The sequence below is a fragment of the Salvelinus fontinalis genome, chromosome 8 (genome assembly GCF_029448725.1).
Source record: "Salvelinus fontinalis isolate EN_2023a chromosome 8, ASM2944872v1, whole genome shotgun sequence".
In the NCBI taxonomy this organism is placed as follows: Eukaryota; Metazoa; Chordata; class Actinopteri; order Salmoniformes; family Salmonidae; genus Salvelinus; species Salvelinus fontinalis.
Genome location: NC_074672.1, coordinates 15,254,572 through 15,262,491, shown reverse-complemented (window position 1 = coordinate 15,262,491; position 7,920 = coordinate 15,254,572).

The following is a 7,920-nucleotide window of genomic DNA, read 5'->3' as shown; positions in this document are numbered from 1 at the left end:
CAACAAACAGTCTATCGTTTGTCTGGCTACTGTACTGTACAAAATTATATTACGAGAATATCATAATTTCACTGATGAATTTAGGTATAACACAAGTGTAGTTGGTCATCTATTTTGTAAATGAACATTAACATATGTGACGCACTCTATCATAATCAGTCGGAAGTCGCTATGGCTAATTTCCATATGGTGGTTGTCAACATTTAGATTTTTCGCTGTTTGTTTGGTTTCATCTGGTTTTAACAAAACAATGTCTTTGCTTTCATAATCTGTATGTCTTAATGTCTAATTCAGAGTATAAATATATATTTTTTTTATCTTATTAAAGGTAGAATGTAACATAGCAACGGACCACTTTTCCCATCGGTTCGGTGGACGCTAGCTTGCGCAGTGTTGCCATTTTAGCGACTGCGTCGATATATTTAGCAAGTATTTAGACCCCTCTAGCGACACATTTTCAAAAAAGCGACTAGCGACAAATCTAGCAACTTTTTCTGGTGTTAATGGAGACTTTTGGAGACAGACGTGAAAGCACGTATCGTTCTTACTCGCATTTTATATAAGGAGATGTGCATAAAGAAAAGCATCCTCTGTGTTTATGGATCCTTTTCCCTTAATGTATTTTTCATGTTAGCCAGACCAATCTTTTCAAAGACATTCTCTAGTTCAGTAAAATAAGGAGTCTATTGCTTCACTACTTGTTAAGTTTTCACTTCTTGTTACCTGGTAAATAACCAACAGCCATTGATAACCACACGGAGAATAAGGTGAGGAAACAGTCCATGTCAGCCAGGCCCATCTTTTAATGAAAAAACATTTATTTAAATCTCTAGTTGAGTAAAATAATTTATGTTCTGATGAGAAGATAATCCAGAAATTTGCAGTAAACACCGCCACACTCAGGCAGATAACCGCAATGTTCTATTCTCAGTCTCCAACATAATCGCATAGTTTACATCTCCGTGTAAAAAGGCGTCCCATGGTCTACTTCGTCAACGAGCTCAATGTATTGCAAACACTGGTGGTAAGAAGATGATCCCAATAATTGAGGTATCCTAGTAAACGATGCATCCCTCTGGTATATTCTATTGCGAACTGTCTCGGACTCCTGATTGTTTCACTGTTATCTACTCAAATATATTTTACTTATAAAGTCAAAGACGAAATTAATTGCAAACCAGTGGTCTCAAATATATTAGCATAACTAGGCTACACAGGACCCATTGTAAAATGAGGGGCTCTTCCTCATTTTAAAACGTGCTCAAGTCCAACATGCCTTAGCTCTGCCGACTGGGGCGTGGTTTACGGAGCGCTCTCTGAAATATGCCTTCGTATCGGCGTATTCCACCGGATCGAGTTATCTCACCATAGCGGCACTATCGTATCTGCACTATCAACACCTACACCAAAATCGCTATTTGTTGTGAATCAAGTTGCAATGGGCTATTTTAATGGGATGATTTTCCTTTGTGCCCAATCAAAAATACTGTAGCATATCATCGGCGGTAAAACAAACACTTTTACCTCCGGCTACACTGTCTCTCGCTCTTCAGATCTGTCAAAACCCCATCATATAATGTTAGTCAGTCACACATTGTCCCTACTTTACTGCTTACACTTTCGATAGCTTAGCTTTCTACCGCATTAATGGATTCCCATGAGAGATAAATAGTAACGTTGTGCTAGGAGCTGGTCTTCTTTGGTGGGATTTATTGGCGGTTGGTATCCAACGTTATGGTGCATTACCGCAACCTACAGTACTGGAGTGTGGGCCAGAGACGGATAAACTAAATCCTACCTGATTGCCCCGTAATAATAACATTTGAGACTATATCTAATGACGTTCTACTCAATATACTCTTTAAAATATTTTTCTGTATCCCCTTCTCCCTCATACTAGATCTCAGACTCTCTCGTTTTCTCTGATACTGCCCACACTTAGCAATACATGCTCCACGATCAATAATCACGCCTTCCTGTTGGATTCTTTCCTATCACATTTAAGGTCTACACTGCACATGAATCAGAGCAAATAACTACTCTGTCTGGCTTGACTTCCTCCACCCACTGCTTCTAAGCAGAGCACTGGGTCCATAGGTCCCCTACCCTTCCTGAACCCACTCTGATGTGGCGATACTAGCCCCCTGCTCTCCAGGAAGTAAGTTAGACTCTCCATAATCATACGTTCCATAATCTTACATACATGTGATAAAACTATTGTCCGATAGCTTGTTGGCCTCCTTGGGTCCTTCCCTGGCTTCCGGATTGGTACCACTACGGCCTACTTCCAACTGCCTGGTAGTTTCCCCTCCTCTCACACTCTGTTGTACAACACCAATACCTTATCCAGTGCCTCATCACTAAGATGGGCCAACATAACATAGCACACCTCATCTTTCCCAGGTGAAGTTAACCCAGCCTTACCTATTTCCCTTTTCACCTCTGTCATGGTAAATGGTGCATTCAACGCATTATTTACATCCTCCCTTCCATCCAGCACTCCAGGATGCTCCCCTCTCATTCTCTCTCTTCCTCTGCCCTTCCTCTGACAAATTTGCCGAGCTATGTACTTGGGGGCCTCCCGGGTGGCGCATTGGTCAAAGGCACTGCATCGCAGTGCTAGCTGTAACACCAGAGATTCTGGGTTCCAGCCCAGGCTCTGTCGCAGCCGGTCACGACCGGGGGGCCCATGGGGCGGTGCACAATTGGCCCAGCCTCGTCCAGGTTAGGGAGGGTTCGGCCGGCAGGGCTATCCTTGTCTCATCGCGCACTAGCGACTCCTGTGGCGGGCGCAGTGCACGCTGACCAGGTTGCTAGGTGTATGGTGTTTCCTCCGACACATTGGTGCGGCTGGCTTCCGGGTTGGATGTGCATTGTGTCAAGAAGCAGTGCGGTTGTGTTTCGGAGGATGCATGGCTCGCGACCTTTGCCTCTCCCGAGTCCGTACGGGAGTTGCAGCGATGAGACAAGACAGTAACTACTATCAATTGGATACTTCGAAATTGGGTAAAAAAAAAACTATGTACTTGGACAAACACTTTGGCCATTATCTCTGCCTTCTCATCTGTTACAGCCACATCTTTCCCACTCGTCAACACTGGAAAATCCCACTCCCTTCTGACCCCACTCATCCCCTACACTTCTCCTACTGGTGTCGCCCTTCCTACGGTGTCACAGAACCGACGCCAACATGACCTCTTTTCCTGGTGGATAGTTCTCCTCACCAGGGCCTGGGCCTGCTTATACTGAATCAGATGTTGGAAGTTATGCATCCTTGTCAGTACTCTAAATGCCCTGTTCCTGCTCCTCACCATTTCCCCACACTCCTCCGTCCACCATGGAACTGCTTTCCTCTTCCTCCATGAACTCTTAGGTATAGCCTCAGTAGCTGCCCCCACTAACGCTGTTCTCACCCAGTTATTCATACTATCCACATCCCCTCTCATATCCACCTGAGCCATTTCCTGCTTTGCCCTTCCAAAAGCCCACCTTTCTACTCCATCCACTGACACCTTCTCCTCCCTCCGGGCCTACTGTGCATACTATGGGGTAATGATCACTCCTTACTGTCGACTCCTCCCATACCTCCAACTCACAGATTCCTGCCATCGCACTAGATACCAGAGTGAGGTCCAAGGCAGATTCTTTCCCTGTGGCTACATCAATCCTGGTCCCTCGGCCATCATTCAGGCACACCAGATCTTTCATTTGTAGTTCACTATCACCCCTGCTCTCAACCACACCTCCACCACCACATATTCCTGTTCAATACCTTTGCCTAGCATCATGTAGGGAAGTCCTTGCTTTATGAAGGTGGCACATCCCCCCCACACATTTCTGTCCCTGCGAACCACTACATATCCCTATATGATAAATTCCACAGTCGGTTTGAGCCATGTTTCCTGCTCACAAATCACATCAGGCTTAGCTAGCATATCTACACTGAACTGCTTGAACTCCTGCCCATTAGCCAACAGTCTTCGACCATTCCACTGTAGTACTACCACCATAACTAAGATCCAGTAATACATGACTCCACCCTCGGCTGATTGAGGTAATCTCAAACCTCTTCCCATGTCAACCCTGTCATACTCAGACGTCTCCCAGCAGCTTTCACTATTAGCTGAATCCTCTCTGTTTTAGACTCTACTTTAGCTGTGCTATTGATAGCCCTTGCTATGAACGTCACCAGCTTTCTCTTATCTATGCATACCATATCGCCTACCACCTGCCCCGTAATCCCCGGTTAAAATGCTCATAACCCTCTCTCCCTTGAACCTGTATCTCCCTGGACCTGGAGCCCCCTCACTGCCTCAGCATGACACCCTTCTCTCCACTCTCACTTGTTGCACCTCCACTGTCTGCTTCATAGCCTCACACCCACTATATGCCACACTATGAATACCCCCACAGCTGCAGCACTTTGGTTGTACACCATCCCCACACTTCCCATTCGCATGCTCCTCTCCACACCTTACACCTCTCTTTTTGTCTTTACAGGCTGTTGCCACATGCCCAAACCTCTGGCAGTTATAACATCTTAAAGGCTTCGGTACATAAGTCCTCACATAATAACTCATATATCCTATGGTTACTTTATTTGTCAGAACACGGTCCTTGAAGTGTAACAGGACAGACAGGCTATCTACCCTAACTCCACCCCTTGTTGCTTGCAATCTTTGAACATCCACTAGAACACCTCCTCTCAAATTGTTGCTTATCTCTTTACTGCTGACACTCACAGACCCTCCTGTTATCACCCCTTTAATCCACTGCTTCCCTGCTTGATCAGTCCACCTGCTCCACACCACCGTACACTTAACTATTTGCTTCACTCTGAGAGCTTTTTCCCTCTTTGCCATGTCTTTACAGAACAACAACAAGCTCCCATCTCTTAACACTTTAGCATTGACAACTTCCCCAATCAACTCTTTTATCACAGCAGTCAACCTTATCGGACTCATCGCCCCAACTTCCCCTTCCTCCCTAAACATCAGAATCATTTTATGCTGCTCCTCACCTCCATGCTCCCCTCGCGACTTATCTTGCCCTTCCTCTGCACTTTCTACCTCCAGCGTTGGAAAGTATGTTGCTCTCCTCAAACTTCATTTTCTGCCTCCTCTCTGCCACCATAGACCTCTCGCTCCCCTTCAAATCTCTACTTCCTTTCTCTCCAGCTATCGTTGTCTCACCTACTCCCTCCTTTATTTGTACCACAATGCTCCATACTCGCTTCACTTTCGACCTCCATCACTATCTCCTACCATCTCTGACCTAATCACAGCACATCTGTTCCGAACTGCCGCCACACCAAGTAAAGTTAGCTTGTTTGTTTATAGCCACAGCTTTCAGCCTCTCCCTCACTTCTCTCCAAGCTCAGGGTCAGATCCTTCAAGTCGTAGGAGCTGGTTCAGACGATCGGTCAACTTATTGGCGACTACTTTTTGACACCTGCAAGCATGGCGCTTGCTGGCGACTACTTTTTGACACCTGCAAGCATGGCGCTTGCAACGTCAGGGTTGTGGGTTTGATTCCCACAGGGAATCGGTATGAAAAATGTCTGCACTCACTACTGTATATCGTTCTGGACAAGAGCGTCTGTCAAAAGTAAATGATGAGGCTCAAGTAGGCTGACTAGCAAATTAAAGCCGAGTGTGAGTGAATGTGTGGCATGTGAGAGGGAAGTGGGGGACATGTAGCCCATGCAACCTAGCTAGTAACACGTAAATAAAAAAACAACAAGAAAATCGTGCTGTCTGGTTTGCTTAATATAAGGAACTTGAAATTATTTATACTTTTACTTTCAATACTTAAGTATATTTTAGTGAATACATTTACTTTTGATACTTAAGTACATTTAAATCCAAATAATTGTAGACTTTTACTCAAGTCTTATTTTACTGGGTGACTTTCACTTTTAAGGTATCTTTATTTTTACTGAAGTATGATAACTGGGTACTTTTTCCACCACTGTGTGTATGTGCACATGTATGCATGTACACATGCGCCAAAAACAAATGCACACCACATGTAGTCCTCGCACATATCATGGCTTGAACATGTGCAGTGTGAGTGTTTCTGTCATATGTAGTGTACAAAATATTAAGAACACCTTCCTAATATTGAGTTGCATTGCATTCAACCTGTGAATGGCACACACACAATCCATTCCTCAATTGTGTCAAGGCTTAAAAATCCTTCTTTAACCTGTCTTTCCCTTCATCTACACTGATTGAAGTGGATTTATTAACAAGTGACATCAGTAAGGGATCATAGCTTTCACCTGTATTCACCTGGTCAGTCTATGCCATGGAAAGAGCAGTTCTTAATGTTTTGTACACTCAGTGTATATTTCCACACTTCGAGGTTGGAATATTGTGAAAATTATGATAATGCCCTTTTAGTGTAAAAGCTGTTTGAAAAGACAGCCTGAAATTTCGACCTGTTTCGGTGGGATGGAGTTAGTTAATGGACCAATAAGAGAGTTTGAAACCTCTCTGCCAATAACAGCACATTTTCAGTTTCCCCCTCCCCACTCAGACCAATTCCAGACAGTCCTAGGAAAATATTTGCTTGAGAAAGTGCTCTTTGCTAAGAAGCTATTTCTTTTTGAAAATTTTAATTGATCACAATAAGATACTTAACTGTTAGCCAGAAATGATTTGATATTGAGATAAATGGCTATATTGGACCTTTAATGCATGTCTGTGGATGTGACTGTATCTGTACAGGTTTGCTACAAAATAGACTCTAACTTTCTTTTGAATTGTAGCTGCACATTGTGCAACAAATAGAACATTAACTGTAAGTAAATATACTCAGGTGTGAATAGAGTGGGTACAGATTAAGACACAATAGTACCAGTGAAAATATATATTGGATACTGGCCAATACTGACTATTAACATCTGAAATCAGGTCATAGGGATACAATACTCCTCAGTGTAGTTTATTATCGTGTTGGGTATCGAGTGAAGATTGACGATGTCATAAAATACTAGATGCAAAAGATATGGTACCTGCTATTACCAGTAAAGTTTCCAATCAGTCCTATGAATAAACATTATTGAAAGACACGGTCGATCAACACCAGTGACTCGGTGTATACTTAAATAAGAGTTTTTGATTGCAGTTAAATTATATTTATTACTCACAATACGATTGCCCAGTTACCACACAGATTCCAAGGTTGATGAATGGTAAAAAGTAAAATAGTCCCAAAGAACATTTTATTTTGTTGTTGTCTATATGGCGTCTTCCTATTCCTATCAGGCTGCACACCTGTCCTAACTGTTGTTCCTGACGCCATCTTTACTAATATGCCACTCTACAGGAAAACACACAATAGGCCACTAGGTGTCAAAACAACAAGGGAGTTTCAATTACCATAATGTCTATACAATTTCAATACATTTCGATTAAAATAACAAATCAATCAAATATCTTTAAATACATTTTTGTTCCACATCCAAAATGGCTCTAACACTACTATTTGACTTAATGCAAGAATTTCTATTCTGTATGAAATATTTTTACATGTTTGTCTTTGGCTTGTGTTTCATGGGAAACCTATATTTGTTGGGATAATTCCCCATCCATGCTTGCAATGTAACATTAATGTAATGCAGGTGAGCAAAGCAGAAAATAAATAAAATAAAATAGCATGTTCAAATGCTATCATTGTGACTTATTACAGTATATAAACATTTAGCCTGCCTTGTCTAATCTGATACTCATCATATACATTAAGAGATTATGCCTTTGATGATATCCATGTCAGAAACCTGATTTTGGTGTAACTTCCATGGGAAACATTGGACTTTGTCAATAGGCCTGGTAATAGAGAAATCATCCTCACTTTCTCAGGTCTCTCCTGTGTAAAGGGCTGACCAATACAGATGAAAAGCAAATAAAAAGGCAA